This window comes from Mesoplodon bidens (genome assembly GCF_964165515.1).
Source record: "Mesoplodon bidens genome assembly, contig: HAP1_SCAFFOLD_206, whole genome shotgun sequence".
In the NCBI taxonomy this organism is placed as follows: Eukaryota; Metazoa; Chordata; class Mammalia; order Artiodactyla; family Ziphiidae; genus Mesoplodon; species Mesoplodon bidens.
The window spans coordinates 411,238-430,931 of NW_027672582.1; the positions used below are offsets into that span (position 1 = coordinate 411,238).

Genomic DNA, 19,694 nt, shown 5'->3' on the forward strand with positions numbered 1-19,694 from the left:
GACTCAGCTGTATTGCAGCCATGGTCTTCATCATTAATATCTTCAAATCACCAGCCAATTAATATATTCCTTCTATGCATTGCCCCTTGGGTCCATGGTGCATATTTTTTGAGACCATTGAGCTCTTGAGATCTTCTGTCAATCATTTCTCATTTCTTCTCAACCTTGCCTTTTTAGTCACTGAGAGCCCATATTGCAAAGAAAGATCTTAAAGTGAGTAGAAAACTACATTAAACAAAAAGATATGGATCCTATGCTTGACACACAAATATTACAAAAATATATTCTTTTTCTTTTAATCAAGCCTTCACATGCACAAAGAGAACATCATATTTTATTCCTGCTTGTCTTAAGCCTCATGAAGCCTTCAGTTCATAAACTTCTAGAAAACTTTCAAAGTTCTCAACAAATATGTTTTGTAGTTCAGATCATTTTAGAAATCAACTGCCATAGACCAATAGGATTTTTTCCCCATGGAGTTTGACAAGCTGAACCTATTTATATGGAAGAGCGGGCCAAGAAAGGCTAGGATACGTCTAAAGACTCCAAACGCCAGATATGAAGAATTATTATAAAGTGATACTTTATAGTATATTATAAAGTATGATGTTGGCACAATGATTTAAAAAAATAATAAACCAACAGAATAAAAAGAGGTGCCCAACACAGGCCCATGCATGTATTGAAATCTGATATATGGAAGATGGGACATTACAAATCAGAGGGGAACAATGTTCTATATACTGAATGGTACCCCATGATAGTTTCCCAATATAGGGGTGGGGGATAAATAAAACGGAAGAAATCGTCATTTAGGAATTTAGTTAACTACCAAACAATGAAAAGAAAAAGAGGTAAAAAAAAAGGTATAAGCCAGTATTTTTAAACTATAACACAGTAAACAGTTATATAAATCATGTTATTCATTGTGTTTTGCAATCATTTATCATTTTAAAACAATCTAGGATTAAGAGAGGCTGACTGACCTTTTAAAATATATTAATTACTGCCTATGATTCAGCTCTTAAAAATATATGCTTAATTTGTGATTGAGAAAGGGGATTCATTTTAAAAAATAGCTTTAACATGCCTTTGGCCTAACAAAAGCCAAACATGGGATGTATTTCAAAATCATAGGATTATGAAGATTGGACGCGAGCATGATGAAACAAGATCGGTCATGAATTGATAAGTACTAAAGCAAAATAATGGGCATCTAGGGATTTATTATGTATGTGTGTGTTTGACATTTTCCATAACTAAGAAAGTATTTTAAAAAAGGAAAGAAAAAGAGTGTTTGGTAAAGCATCTCAAGTAAGAAAGTTAAACAATAAGTCCCCTACATACAAATGAGTTCCATTCCGAGAACGCGTTCCTTAAGTCCAAATTGTTTGCAAATCCAACAAAGTTAGCCTAGGTACCCAACTAACAACTCGGCTATATAGTACGGGACTGAAATAGGTTTATAATACTTTTCACACAAATAATACATACAAAACAAACAGAAAAAATAAAGAAAACATTTTTAATCTTACAGTACAGTACTCTGAAAAGTACAGTAGTACCAGCTACTTTACCTATGCTTTTACGCTTGCTTCTGGACAGCCTGGGCTTGAAATAAAGATACTGTACTACTGTCCTCTATACAGTTCTGTAAACTACACAAAAGCACAACCACTCGTAGAAGATGCATGCACGTGACAATTTACCCCAGACACTTGAACTTACGTGATTGGACATGCGAATGCATGTTTGCATCTTTGAAAGTTCACAACTTGAAGGTCTGTATGTAGGGGACTTACTGTACAGAACTTGTGTGCTATTATTTTAAGAAAACACACATGTATATATGTGCATATATATGTGTATATATAGGCATAATAAAATGTGCATAAAAAGTTATGTTATATATATATATACACACACACACATATATATACGCATATATACATAATTAACATAACTTTTGGGGGCAGGCAAGTCTACATTCTTACACAGTCATGTTACAGGTGAGGATCCTGATCTCTCCTGGGTGGTTATCTTCTGTTTGCCCTCCCAGGTCCCCTCTCCACCCTTCTCTGGTGAACTGGAAGGGTGAGGTTGACAGGATCCCAGCCCCTGAGACTTCTAGCTGGGTCTGGGCCATGGAGAGTATCAGAGAGATGTGAGGGAGGGAGGGAGGAGGAAAGTGAAGGCAGGGGATTTGTTTCCCTGGCTTTCTCCCTGCTAGATAGCCTCCAAGTGGGCTAACTATGACCTTTTACTGAAGGTTACTGTACCTCTCAAGAAGACCAATTCTCCAGGGGTCCTTTTTCTGCTGGGGTCCTGAAACTGATCCCTCTCTTCTTCCCTTTGGACATAGAGATTGTCTCAGCTCAGCTGCTCCTAGCCCCAGATTCCTGCACAATCCCTCCTATGGGGCTGTACTCACACCCTTGTAACAGTTTTGTGTGCCATCTGTTATCTATTAGGACCCTAATTACCACCCTCTTCATTAAACAATAGATGGTACACAGTTATTATAAATAGAGATGGGGAGATTATTATTCTCTACATTTGCAAATCTTTCCAGTATTGCAGTTATGTCCTAGGTGATTCCCAAACTGGACACAGCAGACACAGGAATAAAGGAAAAGAGAGATGTGCAATTGGGGGTTATCAGCTAGATACTTACTGGTCCACAAACCAGTTCCTTTTGCTAATAGACATGGAGGCAACTGAGAAGACAGTCCTTTCTCTGAAAAGCCCCAATTGTGAGAGCAATTCAGCTCTTCTAACTTTCCCTATATCTGAACCTAGACTCAGTGCTATAGGACTATTAGAGCACATCAAATATTGCACTATAGTTACCTGGATACATGTATTTATCTCCTCCAGTAGGCTGTGAGCAATTCAAGGAAAAGAGTCCGTCTCATTCAACTTTATATCCTTGCCATCTAGCACAGTGTCTGGCATATAACAGACACAGTAAATGTTAATTGAATGAATAAATGCCTGCTTGAATAAATGAATGCCAGTGGGGCCAGTGTGTTCCATAGCAGGGCTCTAAACAGAGGCTCTTCTCACCTTCCAGTCGCCATCTGGCTTCCAAAAGCAGCACCAAATCCAAATGTGACCTTGGTACCATGGAATAAAGAATCTTTCTCATCTGAATCACGCTGGCTACATCTGCCTGGCTACAGTCAACATAAGGTCTTGAGGCTGAGACACACCTTCATTTGTTAAAAGGGGGAGGGGAGCAGATGGCAAATGAAGGTACTCAAGCTCATTAATTCCTAATGGAGTTGTCCTCCTGGATGTAATTAGAACAACAAGAAGAGCCAAAGGAGGAGGGTTTGGGGAATAAAGTAGGCAGCTGGAAGAGGTTTATGAACGGTATAAACCCTCAGGGAGCTTTCCATTAGAGAGAATAATAATGTCCACACTTCACAATGGCATAGTTCTCCTCAACCAGCAAAACACATCTGCATACATTATTTCAATAGCGTCTCAGGAAATGATTGTAAGACACAGAGGAGAGTTTTATTTTTCCAATTGTGTAAATTTAAAAAGTTAAACTTCTCCTCAGAGAAGTTAAGCCACCTGCCCTGAGTAACATGGCTAGAAAGTTATAGAATAAGGATGGATTTCAAACATTCTGACACTGAATTTGGTCTCCATCCATTCCATGGCTATAAATGGAGAGAGTGACCTTCAGACCAATTCTAAAAAGCATGTGACACTCCACCCAGCCCAGCTATTCCACAGCATGCTCCTTTCTTCCATGCCCACTACCAATCACTTAAAGACAACCAGTTGCCTTCTATTTTTGATTGGCAAGTGGGACACAGAAGTTCTTATGAGCCTAGAGTTTTTATTTCTTTATGTCCCCATGGAAGACCTCAAGCCAAGAGAGAAGGGAACTCTTCCTATTAGACCTGGTTAACTGATTCCATTTCTTCCCACTGTTCCCAACACAAAATAAATTTATTCAAATATGTAGTTGCATTGAAATTGAGAATTACATATTGTACTTTGATCTTATAGGAAGTGTGCAGCATAAATCTGAGATATCAGCATTAAATGCAGAGACTTTATAACTAAGGGCTTGCTAGTAAGCCTGGGTTTTCATACTCAGGTCAGTCTACCCAAAAAGAAGTACGTTACTTGAAAATTGACTCTTTGCATTAAAGTAAACTTGCCCCTTAAAGTCTTCTTCTTCCTCTCTCAAAGACACACAGCTGACTTAGTTCAGAAGCAAGCTGAAAAGAGTAAGGAAGATGTTCTATTTAACCAGCATCAATTGCTTATAACTCTCCTGTTCTCAGCATCTTTTCCCCCCAAGGAAGCATTCAGCCAACATTTTTATTGGACTGATGCCCAGATTGCTCCATTAATTCATGCAACTACCTTTGTTGGAGTGCTCCAGGCATTATTACTCATGAATCCTACAGAGCACAAATATATCTCTAGAAATACTGTCATTTGTGTTACATATGACCTTAAAGCATCTTCATAAATTATACCTTCAAAGCAAACTAGAGAGCACTGAAGTCTTTTGCTATGTTAGTCATCTTAGTTTCACTAGACCCATTGTCTTTTCTTTACATATGCAATGTGACTAAATTGGTTTTACTGATCTGGGTCCTTCAGATTCATCAACTTTATCTTAAAGTGTATAAGATATATGATCTTTAAATCAGTAATGGTATCTTTCTGCTCTGTGGGTTTCATTGGTTCAAACTTATCTTCCAATTATGTCTTCCTGAGACGTATTCTAGCTATGATGGGGGCTTCTAGGCTGTGGTTTGTTTCTGGTACTGTATCTATTAAGTAATCAAACCAGAAAAACAACAAAAATTGTGCTTTGGCTTCATATACATTAGACCATTTAACATGAAACCTGTCCATTTTCAGAGATTTGGGCAACAAATATAGTCACTTAATTATTAGTTACCTTATCCTAAACAATTGTCAGTAGCCCACCATGGTAATAAGAAAGTTCTTTCTCAAAATACTTACCATTTGATTTCCAATTGCTTATAAAAGGAGCACTGTTTTCTACCCCAAATTTCCATGAAATCTTTTAATAAATATTCTTGTTTCATATTAGGAGTTTAAATGTATAAAGCATTATTCACATAAAAGAAATAAGTACTTTGATCTACTACATTATTTTCAAAAGGAAAGTAGAACCACAGTGTATGATGATATCCTGAACATGATCTGGGACACCAAAAAATCAGTATTATCCGTGAAACCCTGAGCAAAATTTCTCTCCTTTGCGGACAGAAAGCAACAATGTCATTCAGCTATTTACATATGGCCCAGATACTAATGAGGAACTGTTTCCTGCTTTCTGTGAAGGAAAAGTGAACTATGAATAAATATCACTGGGGTCATTATCACCTGCACACACAGGTAACTGGTGGCTTGCAACAAAAGAGTGTCAGAAGCAAAATGGATCTGTAGCAGGAAAATCTGTCTTAAGGCATGATTGGGGGTAAAAGACTAACTGTGGATAAATATTTGTGGTGCCTGGCAAAGCTCTCCAAGTTCCAAGATGACGAAAGACCTTTCACACATATATGGAACTTTCCATGAGAGTTCTAGAGCCTTTCAACCTCAGAATATATCTGGCCTATCCTCTTTTCAAAAGGTAAACTGACAGGATCTTGGAGAAATGGGAGTTGAACCTACTCTTAGAGATCTTCAGAGAAGAGGAATTTCAGCTTCCTGGCTTAACTATGTTGCTTCTATCTAGTTTATTTTACATGGCACACTTATCATGCTTAAAAATCAGCCCAAGTCCACCTGTTATTTTTTTTTTAGCAGCATTCACTCATTTATTCAATAATTATATACTGAGCACCTCTTATAGTCCAGGCACAACTTTACTAGCTGGGATTCAAGAGAGAACAAAAGAGACCATAATTCTTCCTCTTGTCGTCTTTATTATTCTAGCAATAAACTGTTCAATTCCCAGTAACATCCTTATTTCTTGTATGAAATTGGGTCAACTTCTTTGACCAAAGCTAGTTTTGTTAGAATTTAATTCCTTTAACAAAAAATTCAGCGACATGAAAACCAACATTAGTTTTGTACTCACAATTTGACAGCATTTGGGGCTGGTTCTTTTTTATTATTTGTCATTCTCATGTTTCCTAGAGGTGTACCCTGAACTGAAGAACAGTTTCCCTCCATCCTGGAAGGATACCAGTTCAACCGCATACACATCCCTGAGGGACACAGGCGGAATGTGAAGAAAGAGGGGGCCTAGCCAGCCATATGGCCCATTCAACATTGGGGAAAAATGGAATTGCCTTTACATCAAGTTTCCTAGGGAGGATATAGGGAAAGCTTGTACAGAATTACTACTCCAGCTAATCTGTAGCTCTTGCTACTACTACCATTGTCCTTTGACCTCACGTACATTAGAATACTTGGTCCTCACAGCAACTCCATGAGGAACAGATGAGAAAACAGGTTGGCAAAGGTAAGTGACTTGTCTACAATTAACAGCTCTGACAAATGGCGGTGCTGAAATTCAAACTTATTTCAGGGGTCCGTCTCATGAAAAACCTATGATGTTAGTTATCTAATAAAACCATAGAAAGGGAGGAAAACCTAGGCAGAACACTCTATGACATAAATCACAGCAAGAACCTTTCTGACCCACCTCCTAGACAAATGGAAATAAAAACAAAAATAAACAAATGAGACCTAATGAAACTTAAAAGCTTTTGCACAGCAAAGGAAACCATAAACAAGATGAAAAGACAACCCTCAGAATGGGAGAAAATATTTGCCAATATTTGAAGCAACTGACAAAGGATTAATCTCCAAAGTTTACAAGCAGCTCATGCAGCTCAATATCAAAAAAACAACCCCATCCAAAAATGAGAAGACCTAAATAGACATTTCTCCAAAGAAGATATACAGATTGCCAACAAACACATGAAAGGATGCTCAACATCACTAATCATTAGAGAAATGCAAATCCAAACTACAATGATGTATCACCTCACACCAGTCAGAGGGGCCATCATCAAACAATCTAGAAACAAGAAATGCTGGAGAGGGTGTGGAGAAAAGGGAATCTTCTTGCACTGTTGGTGGGAATGTAAATTGATACAGCCACTATGGAGAACAGTATGGAGATTCCTTAAAAAACGAAAAATAGAACTACCATATGGCCCAGCAATCCCACTACTGGGCATATACCCTGAGAAAACCATAATTCAAAAAGAGTCATGTACCACAATGTTCATTGCAGCTCTATTTACAATAGCCAGGACATGGAAGTGACCTAAGTGTCCATCGACAGATGAGTGGATAAAGAAGATGTGGCACATATATACAATGGAATATTACTCAGCCATAAAAAGAAACGAAATTGAGTTATTTGTAGTGAGGTGGATGGACCTAGAGTCTGTCATACAGAGTGAAGTAAGTCAGAAAGAGAAAAACAAATACCATATGCTAACACATATATATGGAATCTAAAAAAAAAAAAAGGTTCTGAAGAACCTAGGAGCAGGACAGGAATAAAGACACAGACGTAGAGAATGGACTTGAGGACACAGGGAGGGAGAAGGGTAAGCTGGGTGAAGTGAGAGTGTGGCATGGACATATATACACTATCAAATGTCAAATAGATAGCTAGTGGGAAGCAGCCGCATAGCACAGGGAGATCAGCTCAGTGCTTTGTGACCACCTAGAGGGGTGGGGAAGGGAGGGTGGGAGGGAGACGCAAGAGGGAGGAGATATGGGGATATATGTGTACGTATAGCTGATTCACTTTGTTATAGAGCAGAAACTAGCACACCACTGTGAAGCAATTATACTCCAATAAAGTTGTTAAAAAAAACATAGAAACGAATTAAACTTTAACCATCATTATTTCATCCTATAGAATGACATAACCCAAGAGAAAAAGATAGAGGTGTTGAATATCACTCATGCATTTTCAGTTCCTTCTGTGAATCTTAGCTACTGTAATAAAAGCATTGTTTTGAGCATTGTTTTATATGCATCCTCATATAAGACCACACATGCCTGTATCGATTAAAATTTAAAAGAAACAAATATTAACTGCAGATATCTAGTTCACTTACCTTGAACAAAGTAGCTTCAGGTGCTTCCACTTTTGAAGCTGGATAAATATCAGACAGGAACGAAGTTCACTTTAGTTTGGTCCAGGAAGAAAAAAGATTCACAGCTCTGAGAATAAAGAAAGAATCAGACCTTGTCAGGGCATTTGGTTCTAATTAACTAGTGACAAAATGGTTCTACACTGCAACTATGTAAAAGTGGCTGAGTTATTTGAGCTAGGAAAGGTCAAAAACAATGATTATGATCAAGATGTTGTTATTGCATATACTTTTGATTATTGGGAGTGAATCTTCCTCTCTCTTTTCCTCATTAAAATTTTATGGTTTATCAATTTAAAGTTAAGTGAACAAGATAATTTAACATTATTTTGATAATGGAGCATATTCCTTGTAAAACATAAATCCCTGGAGGCTTTCTCAATTCCCCTTCTTCTATCCCCACAAAGCTGCCTCTGTCTAGTATTGAGCCATGGCTTTGCTCAAGAAAGCAAAACAAAACACAAATTATCTAGTGGTAGCAATCTGAATGAAGACCTGGCCCAGAGGACAAAAAATGTGATTTAACATAAAATAGGATGTCATGATCTAAACTACTCATTTGGCATTTACCATAAATCCCTGAGTACCATTAGTTGTCTTTTCAGATAAATTCAATAAAAATTTATTGACTATTTTCCATGTACAAGCACTTTGCTAGATATTAAGAAAAAGGAGGTGAATAGAAGACCAGGCTCTCTTCTCTGCAATCTATCTTTGAAGAAAGGAATATATGCAAACAATCCTGAATAATTTCAGGGATAGAGAGAAAAAATAGCATACTTTTGAAGAGTAATGCTAACTTGATATGATTCTATTTTATTCTTTCTGATCTATTGTAAACCCTTGGAAACCAGAAATTTGTATTTTTCAGAATCTTTGCACATGTGAGCATTTTAATCAGTAGTCCTTTTTAGTGAAGGACAGAAATTGTGTATGTTCTAAGGTACACGTGTAGCCTGATATCAGCTTCAGACACAGTTGGATCAGGCTTTTTTGTTTTTTGTTTTTTTGCTACGCGGGCCTCTCACTGTTGTGGCCTCTCCCGTTGCGGAGCACAGGCTCCGGACGCACGGGCTCAGTGGCCATGGCTCACGGGCCCAGCCGCTCCGCGGCATGTGGAATCCTCCCAGACCGGGGCACGAACCCATGTCCCCTGCATCGGCAGGCAGACTCTCAACCACTACGCCACCAGGGAAGCCCGGATCAGGCTTTTTAAAGGGACATAAGAATTTCTTTCTCCATTCCTTGGGTCTGGTTTTCTCTATATTGGCTTCCTTCTTCAAAGATCCTCTAATAGTGGGATTAAAGATAGCCCCAGAAATACTGCACCTGGTTAGTAACCCTGGGAGAAAGACAGCTTCTCTTCCCAACAGTTTTAGTCCAAAGTCATGGAATTCATTCCTAATGGACTGTTTCATGTCGTGTGCCCATCACCACACAATTCACTGGGGCCAGAGAAATGGACTACACTGATTGGCCAGTCTGAGTCATGTGCCCACTGCTGGAGCTCTGCTGCTTCCAAAGCACATGACTGAGAGATGTAGGGAGAGACGCCCCAAAGGGAAACCTAAATGTAGTTACCATAGGAAAGGCAATGTCTCCTGGGCAAGATAAATATCATGTGCCACCACAAAAAGAACTCAGCAAATATTTGTTAATTGATGTATTGATTAGTAAGTCTGGGATAAGTGAAATGATGATAAATACAATGTGTGAAGGGAAACACAGCCAAGATCAATTGTGAAATGGAGCTACAGAGGTGGGCAGTATCCTACGAGGCCTCTTGGAAACAAATCAACAAAAAGGAGCTGACCTTGACTGTTTGCACTGTTTGAGAAGAATTAACAGTCTATAATCAGTAAACAATCCTGAGGGCTTGGTAAGGTGAGTTCTGCCTTCTGTGATATGAAAATTGTGTCATAGGTATCAGAAGGTGAACATGGCTAACTGTCTGTGATTGCCACAAAACAAGAAAAATAAAATGAAATAGAAATCTTAAATCAGTCCTTGAATCACAACAGATACAATTATGAAAACTAGATTATATATTAATCAGATTTTCATGTATTACTTTAAAAGACTTCCCTAAAAAGCCATGAGGAAAAGGGACCTCTTATTTGAACTATGGAATGATCTGAATTGGCAACAATATACCAGTGCTTCAAAAGAAAGTCAATTAGTCCTATAAAAACAGTGTCTAGGGCTTCCCTGGTGGCGCAGTGGTTGGGAGTCCGCCTGCCGGTGCAGGGGACACGGGTTCGTGTCCCGGTCCGGGAAGATCCCACGTGCCGCGGAGCGGCTGGGCCCGTGAGCCATGGCCGCTGAGCTTGCGTGTCCGGAGCCTGTGCTCCGCAACGGGAGAGGCCACAACAGTGAGAGGCCCGCATACTGCAAAAAAAAAAAAGAAAAAGAAAGAAAACAGTGTCTATAAAATATGTGTAACCTTTGATAATTCATTATATTTGCAAGGCAGAGGAACCTTTAAAAATGCATCATTTTTTTCCTAAATGACTTAATTTTCATTATTATACTACTTTAAACAAATTTTAATGAATGCATTAAAAGCTTTGAGTAGTTCTTACTTTAACCAACCAGCAACTAGAACAAGTTTCAAGAAGACTTCAAGTCCAGCCACATGCCTCCAAGAAAAGCTACACCTACAGTATCACAGACATATGGCCTCATGTGTCCATCTTGGCATGTCAGAATTCATGTCACTTGCCCAACTCCTTGCAAAAGTCCGTTTTTACATGGTAATGATTCATTTAAGATCATTAGAAAGCCATAAGTTTTCACTTATTCATTCAGAAGCAATTTTTAGTTCCTACAAGCACTGTGCTAGGAAATAGGATACAAAAATGAATATGTCTCTTGCTCCTAAGGAACTCACAGACTGAAGACACCCAGGGGAGCCAAAATTTTCCATACAATCTCATGAGCATGGGGACAGGGGGACATGCAAGGTAAGAGGGGCTACAAACCTTATCTGTACCTGATCACACTATTTTAAAAGTTGGCCATTCCGAACTAATTCGGAGTACGTTATCTCCAAAAGTTTATATGTTCCTAATTTCTCCATCATTTCCACTCTTAGGCATTCCCTAATTGTACCAAAGGTAGAGTGTGTTTTATATGAAAAAAACTGCTACAGGGCAATCATTGACAGCGATGTACTAATATAATACCCGACCAGAGAAAGCACGCTTTGCCATGATAAATTGTTCAAACTATGAGGAGCAGTAGGGCTGAAATGAATCTAGTCGTGAACAAAAAAAAAGATTGAATGGAAACAGTTTGTATAAAAGGATACACTTGATATTTTCACTCTAGACATACAGATTAAGAGGCTGTCTATCAAGGTAAATCAATTTGCAATTTGAGACTGATTTTCTCCACCCTCAAGAAATGATTTGCAGGTATTTGTGGCTTTTCGTTTTGGTTTGACTATTATTTCATATTTTACTTGTAATTCTTCTTATGGAACACTAAGAACATTTATTGGTTCTTCGGTCAGGTTTATTGAGGTATAATTTACAGCCAGTAAAATTCACCCTTTCTAGCGTACAGTTCTAAGAGTTTTGACAAATGGATATAGTCTTACAACCTCCACCATAATGAAGATAGAGAATAGTTCCAGCATCCTGAAAATTTTTCCCTGCCCCTTGGAAGTCAACCTGTAGCCCCCTGACAATCACTAATAAGTTTTCTGTCCCCATAGTTTGACTTTGTCCAGAAAGTCATATAAATGTAATCAACAAGTATGTAACATTTTGAGTTTGGCTTCTTTCACTTAGCACAAGGTAAGTGAGATTATCCGTGTTGTGTGTGTCAGGAAATGTGGACTGGCATATTGTCCTTTAGAGTTTCCCTTATTTTTCCAAAGCCAAAGTCAATATGCAAAGCCTGGATCTCTTGCCATTTAGTTTGTCCATGGTTAGGAAGAAACCGAGTTTTTACTATGGCTGTTTGTTTTCAGCAGAGCAGGGAAAGAAGAAACACTCTCAGGGAATAATCATAATCTGTGGTTATTATAGGCACTAAGTCATATGTTTGTAAGACCCATACTTTTGTTAGTCAAATGACTGGGCACTAAAATTAATTCGGAGACTCAAGGCAGAGTTTAAGTGTGGTTTTCCTTATCTTTTCATTATTGCAATAGCAACGGAATACATATTTGTGACTTAATGGTACAACACATTAGTTTTCTTATCTGACCCATCTTTAACAAAGTGGAATTACTGTAGAGGCAAAGGAATCAAGAAGGTAAATCTCTTACCAGGAGTAGGAGAGAACGGATAGAGGCCCCTGTGACCTAAACCTTAGTCATTCGAGTGCCACCTTCATAATTGTGCCTCTACCCACACGTTACCCATATCATTATTTATTTAACAATTATATGGGTCACAGTTTTACTTAGATAAATTTATTTTCAACAGGACATTCTTATTCCTTACTCTTTTAAATGGAAATCCCTTGCCATAAATAAAACTATGAAAAATATCCAACAGTATAAAACTCTACCTATATGAGTCAATGTACCTCCCCAAATCATCCTGAGTTCTTGAGTATCACTGGTGGAGCCCATGTACACACCCACACATGCTTTTGGAAACACAGCAACGAGAGTAGCTGTCCCATGCTTTAAATGCTTTCTCCTTGACCATGTATTCTGTGCACACCAAGGCAAAGAGTCTGCTCAGAGATAGAGTAAAGCATTAAAACCTGTTTAAAATAACAAAGTACGATATGTCTTTCTACCTATGTCAGGCATTGGAAGCCTGCAACTTATTTGCCAAACAGGTTACCAGGGCTGATTTTTATGGAAAGACGGACCAGATGCACCTTCTTCCTCATCTCTTCAAAGTGGCCCTTCTGAGCAAGGCCAAGGCCAGTGTGATTCAGCAACACCCACGTTTGTTAGGGTATCTCCTTACCCTAGACTAAAAAATGGAACAGAACCTTGGCCCCAAAAGACTTAAAGAATTTATTCACCAATTCATATCTTTATGCTAGTATAATCATGTATTTGATGGTTGCTATAGAAATCTATGTAGACAATCATCACATTTTTAAAGGAAATACATTACTGAAATTTCTTCTGACCCGTGGTCACTATGCTCTTTGACAAGACAGTTGACCTTCACGATGTTAATCATCTCATCTGTTTGAAAGGGACTAAAATGTTTGCTCTGCTTCCTGTTTAATAAAGCTATCAAGAGGATTAATGAGAGAAAACCTCTAGAATACTCCAAGCTCTTTCCAAAAAGGCAGCAGTAAAACAGCAGGTGCCTCTTGTGAACATACACTTGTCTTCATGGAAACTCATCCTGAAGGACATCGGGCTTCCAGCTTATATTTAATTGGCTGATTATGTTGACACTCTAGAGCTCCTTGCCAAGTTACAGGGAAGAGTTTTCTTGGAAACCAGAGTTCCCCAACTTTCTCCAGCTATGCAGTTTAATTACATCTAGCAAAATGACAACAGAGCTCATAATTAGCCTGGAGATTAATTACTGCTGAATCAGTCCAAACACCACAGCTACCAAATTCAACACAGGTGCTTAGATGAAGAGAAAAGAGTTTTCTCAATACCCAACAGAAGGTGGATATGGAAGATGGGCTTTATGACTGTCTTCCCATGAGCTTAAACAACCTGTGCAAAATGCCTTGTGTCTTTACAGCCAGGATGCCCCTAAGTATTTTAAAAAGAACCAGACTCAAAAACATTTCAAATACTGATATCACATATCTTGAAATGTGCAGTGACTGGGGCATACTTTCTTTCTATGCAAATTTCTTCAACCTAGAGCTCCCTTTCCCCTTCTCCTTTTATTGAGGAGTCTAAAAAGCCTACATAATTCATCTACTGTTTCTAAACTATGAATGAAAGAGTGATATAGAGAAAATTATAAAGCAAGCGAAAAATCACGCTGTACCTCGTGTTCATCCTGTGACCTCTAAGAGTGACTATAAGCCTGTAGGGTGGGTACCACACTCCCAGAGAGTTATGAATGCATTGTCAGATCAAAGGCTTGAAAGCCAACAACCGCCCAAGGGAACCCCCTATTTTCTCTCTGAGAATCACCAAAAGAGGAAGAAGCTAGATTAGGTAGGTAGAAAAAGGAAGGAGTTGATCCCATTTAACAGATGTTATCCGTTTCTTACCCCCTCTATGTACAGGTCACTTAAGGTATGTTTAAATATATGCACACCTAGAATCCAACAAAGACAAATTCAACCCCCAAGTGATTCTAACGTGCAGCCAGAGTTGAGAACAGCTGGTCTGGAGTAACCAAAAGGTCGGCCAGATGGTATAATTGCATGAGACTCAGGGAATGGACAGAACCAGGTAAAGGAGAAGGAAGGAGGCGGCCAGAAAGAATGAAGTGACAGATCAGCACTCCAGAAGCTCATGTTCCAAAGAAGCTAAAGGTGTGGGGCAACAGACGAGCACTCAATTCTTAAACCGCGTAAGAAACAAGCACACCGTCCCCTAACTAGAGGCTGATGAGATTGTGTTGAAGAAGCACTTTTAATGGATTTGTAGGATGCGTCTGTTTGCTGGTTTGATTTTCTGTTGGCTTGTTTGTTTGTGTGTTTAGAGGAGTTAGGGGTTTTGCTGCAAATTTTTAAAAGTCATCCTAATATTGACTAAAAAGAAAAACCGTGTTCATACAACCCAAAGGGAAATCCATGGAAAGGAAGGAGAAAATTGACATCTAGGGAAGGCCTTGTGGAAAGATCCAAATAAGGGAAATGTATACAAAGGCACAGCCCTGATGCTTGTACCTTGCTTACACCAGGACTGAGGGGAGCCGCTGCAAAGCCATTTGCTTGCACAAGGCTGGAGGAGAGATTACATGGCTGCCAGGAGAGGAATGTTGTCAGAGCGAGTTCGGAACCAGCTCAGCCATGCTCTCCAGTGCTGGGAGGCCCGACCACTGTGCACACAGCCGCACCACCATCTGTACAGGGCTGCTTCTCAGTGCTGGGCCAAAGCCGAGCTACACCCCCGCCCCCGCCCCACGAGAGGAGGAGCAGGCAACGTTCTAGAACACAGCTCTGTCCACTGGAGGGCAGGCGTATAAGAGCCACGAGGCGACCTCCTGGGACAGCCTCTGTGTGGGGGCACACGTGCCCACGTCCACACATGGTAGGAAATGGCTCTCAGAGAGATGTGTCCCCTTCACTCTCAGTTCTTGAGGTGGCATTGCTCAGGTTGGCTTGGTGCACCTGTGATTTGAAATCCTAAGACACGTGTTCAAGACTCAAGTCTACATCTCACTTCCTGGATGACCACTGGCAAATCATTTCTGTGAGCCTTAGTGTCACCATTTTGTAAGTGGAGGTAACAGAATTTTATTTTATTATTATTATTATTTTTTTGCGGTATGCGGGCCTCTCAGTGTTGTGGCCTCTCCCGTTGCGGAGCACAGGCTCCGGACGCGCAGGCTCAGCGGCCATGGCTCACGGGCCCAGCTGCTCCGCGGCATGTGGGATCTTCCCAGACCGGGGCACGAACCCGCGTCCCCTGCATCGGCAGGCAGACTCTCAACCACTGCGCCACCAGGGGAGCCCGGTAACAGAATTTTAGAGTTCATCTAGTCTAAGCATATCATTTTACAGTTGAAACTGAGAACCAGAGAATGTGAAGTGAATGCCCACCTTCAGCCAGCTAATGGATGGCTAAGCAGAATTCACACTCAAATTTCCCAGCTTAAGTTCAGTTTTCTCCCTAAGCACTGCAATCTTCTGCCTCAATACTTCCCCTGACTCATAGGATGGGTTTAAGAAAGGATGTTAGGAGGGTAAGAGCTTCTGATTCAAGATGACGGACTGAAGACACACATCACGTCCAATGCCTCCCGAAAAGCCCACGGAACTTATGGAAAAGATTTTTAAAAGAAGGAGAAAGGGGAAGAAGAGGATGAGAAGGGAGAAAAGGGTACCAGCAGTGAACTATGAACTGTGAACAAATCCTGGAAGATTGCGAGCACATTGGGATCCGATTGGTAGAGAAAATTTTTCAAAAATAAAAAACCAGTTTAAGTTAAAAAGGGTGCCTTCATCAATAAGAACATTATTAAATATATTATATTATAAATAGGATATATAATATTAAATTTAATATGAATGTATTAAATATATATTTATAAATAATATGTAATATTAAATATATTTTAATTCATATATATATAATAGACTACTACTATGCAGCCTTTGGAATTCCCAGAAGTAGGGAAGATCTTTATATACTGACATGGAAAGATATTAATTATGTAATGTCAAATGAACGAAAGATGTCAAAACGATACAAATACAAACCGATTTTACGTGTGCATGTCGTATGTTCCTATAGTAAAAATGGCAAATGCTTACAGTGCTTGTTATGTAAACAAGCTATAAGCACCATTTTGTACATAAGAAAGAGAAACATGAGAAACAGAGAGGTTAAGTAACTTGCCCAAAGTCACAAAGCTACAATTAAGTGGTGGGGCTGGGACAAATCAAGGCCATGTGGCTCCTGAGTTGATGTCTTTCCCAGCAACTCTCAGCCTGTCAGAACAGCATAGATAGCTCTGAAAGGATACACATCCAGGTATGAGTTAGGGAGGTGAGGAGTGAAGACTCCATTTTACTTTTACGCTTCCTATTGTTTAATAGTCTTCAATAAGAATGTATATTTTTTTCACTTTGTTTTAAAACTTATCATACCGGGGCTTCCCTTGTGGCACAGTGGTTGAGAATCTGCCTGCTAATGCAGGGGACACGGGTTCGAGCCCTGGTCTGGGAGGATCCCACATGCCGCGGAGCAACTAGGCCCGTGAGCCACAACTACTGAGCCTGCGCGTCTGGAGCCTGTGCTCCCCAACAGGAGAGGCCGCGATAGTGAGAGGCCCGCGCACCGCGATGAAAAGTAGCCCCCGCTTGCCACAACTAGAGAAAGCCCTCGCACAGAAACGAAGACCCAACACAGCAAAAATAAATCAATTAATTAATTAAAAATTTTGTTAAAAAATTATGATACCATAAAATTGGCTCATTTTTGAGGTACACTTTTATAAATTATAGCACATGTATGGGTTCATGTAACCATCAGCACAGTCAGGATACAGAGCAGTTTCATTACACCCAAAAAAACTCCCCATTGCTCTCACTTTATAGTCACACACTCTCCTGGCCTCAAACCCCTAGCAACCACTGACCTACTCCCCATCACTATACGGATGACCCTTGAACAACATGGGTTTGAATGGCGCAGGTCCACTTATATAGGACTTTTTTTTCAATGGTAAATTCTACAGTACTACACGATCCAAGGTTGGTTGAATCTGCCAATGCAAAACCGTGGATGAGGAAGGCTAACTCTAAAGTCATATTCTGATTTTTGACTTGTGGGGGGTTGGCATTCCTAATTCCCATATTATTCAAGGGTCAACTGTAGTTCTGATTCCTTGAGAAAATCATGCTCTATGTAGTCTTTTGAGGTTAGCTTCTTTCACTCAGCATAGTGCCTTTGAGATTATCCAAGTTGTTATGTGCATCAAAAATTTGTTCTTTATACTGCTGAGTAGAATTCCATCACATGAATGCAGCAGTCTGTTTATTCACTTGCCCACTGAAGCCCACATTTAGGCTGTTTCTAGTTTAGGGTGATTATGAATAGAGCTACTCTAAGCATTTGTGTAGAGTTTTTATATCAACACGAATCTTCATTCCTCTTGGGCAAATACCTAGGAGTGTGCTTGCAGAGTCTTATGATAAGTATCTGTTTACCTTTATATGAAACTGTCAAGCCGTTTTCTAGTGTTGCTGTACAATTTTGCATTCTCACCAGCAATGGATGACAGTTCCTGTTGCTCTACATTCTCACCAGCATTTGGTATTTTTAATATTTTAATTTTAGCCATTCTCATAGGTGTGTAGTAAGAATATATCACTTAAATTGTTAAAAAAAGGAAAAGAATTGAACAACATTGGCAAGTATAAAACAAATAGGTTATCTCCTAAGCTGACGGTGGGAAGAAATACAAATAACTGTTTTGGAAAATTCCATTCATCCATTAAATATTTCTTGAGCACCCAATATATGTGTCTGCTGGTCTCCTCACAGGCATGTTTCAAAGCCTTAGGAATGTTCATGTACTTTATGAGTTTACTTTTCATTTTGTCATCCCTATTTTCTATTTACTTATAATACCCACAGTTTCTGTCACACAACACAAATGTAGTTTTAAAAAAGTAGAGATAAAAAAAGATAACATATTTAAATTAATTATTATTTATATTAATAATATGGCATTTGGGAAAACATCGTCCTCTACAGTTACACAAGATAAAAGGAAGTCCAGATAGAGTGTACTCAGCTATAGAACTTTACCTGTTTGTTCCACCCTGAATCTACCTATGTCTTGTCATCTATCAAAAGCACCGTAACAGGTAGAAGAGTTAGTTTATTCCCTACAAATGCCTTGCGAATGCTTGGCAATGAGAAATTAATTAGAGAAGATATAAGGGCCAATTGATTTTCTGGCCGCCAACTGTCTACTTTGCGGATTATTTATGGAAGCCAGAAGATAGATAAAAGGCAAAGACGTGTGCCTGGGCTGGAAGGCAGCAAGGGGCTGCCCAGGAATTCAATTACAGTAATCCCTGCTGGCTCAGGACTTCCTTGCATCTTTGCCATGTCCTCCTCACCAAACCTGGGCCACCTGGGCCAAGAGACTGAGTGTAATGCATTAGCGTCCCAAAGACCTCTTTCTCCTGGTTTTGTATAGATTGTCAACATCTTCAGTAGTACAGAGAGAGATGTGAGAAAGTCCATTTTGAAAATAAAAATTCATATTACGAAAAGGCTGACCGGGCTTCCCTAGCGGCACAGTCTGCCTGCCGATGCAGGGGACACTGGTTCGTGCCCCGGTCCGGGAAGATCCCACATGCCGCGGAGCGGCTAGGCCCGTGAGCCATGGTCGCTGAGCCTGTGCGTCCGGAGCCTGTGCTCTGCAACGGGAGAGGCCACAAGAGTGAGAGGCCCGCGTACCGCAAAAAAAAAAAAAAAAAAAAAAAAAAGGCTGACCAACATGGCCCCAGACCGAAGGAAAAAAATCAAGAAAAGAAATTATTCTCAGAAATTACATTTACCCAAGTAAAGTATATTCAGGAAAAGACCTGCATGTCTCCCCAGGGTAGTCTCCTGTTGGTCCCTGACCCCAATTCTCCTAAACCAGGGGAAATTTAACTAATTGGTTAGAAATGCTTTTCATAATTCCTTTGTGTAGGGTCCTAATCACAGAGGCCTAGAATTGTAAGTTGGTTGAATATGTGATTTTATATTTTAGTTCAGATTTCATAGATGGGACACAGAGGCTTCGAGAAGGGGGCTGACAGCAACGTCAGAGCAGAACCACGACCAGAAGGAAAAGTTGTCAGATATCCGGTCTATAACATGGGTCAAACTTATTTACTTTCCATCACTGTCCTGCCTCTTCAAGGAGAGCTATTCACATGCATTGCTTTTGGAGATTCTTGCCATCACCTATGACAAATGGTGTTTATAATGAC

At 39.7% G+C, this 19,694-nt stretch overlaps 1 long non-coding RNA gene across 3 annotated transcripts in view; it reads right to left on the minus strand.

Annotated features, from left to right (window-relative positions):
* Positions 1-19,694, minus strand: part of LOC308609961 — a 186,036-nt gene that overhangs the window by 31,387 nt on the left and 134,955 nt on the right. For all 3 annotated transcript variants that reach the window (XR_014014373.1, XR_014014374.1, XR_014014375.1), the window contains exon 3: positions 8,097-8,202. This is a non-coding gene — a long non-coding RNA (uncharacterized lncRNA). The remainder of the gene's footprint in view (positions 1-8,096; positions 8,203-19,694) is intronic.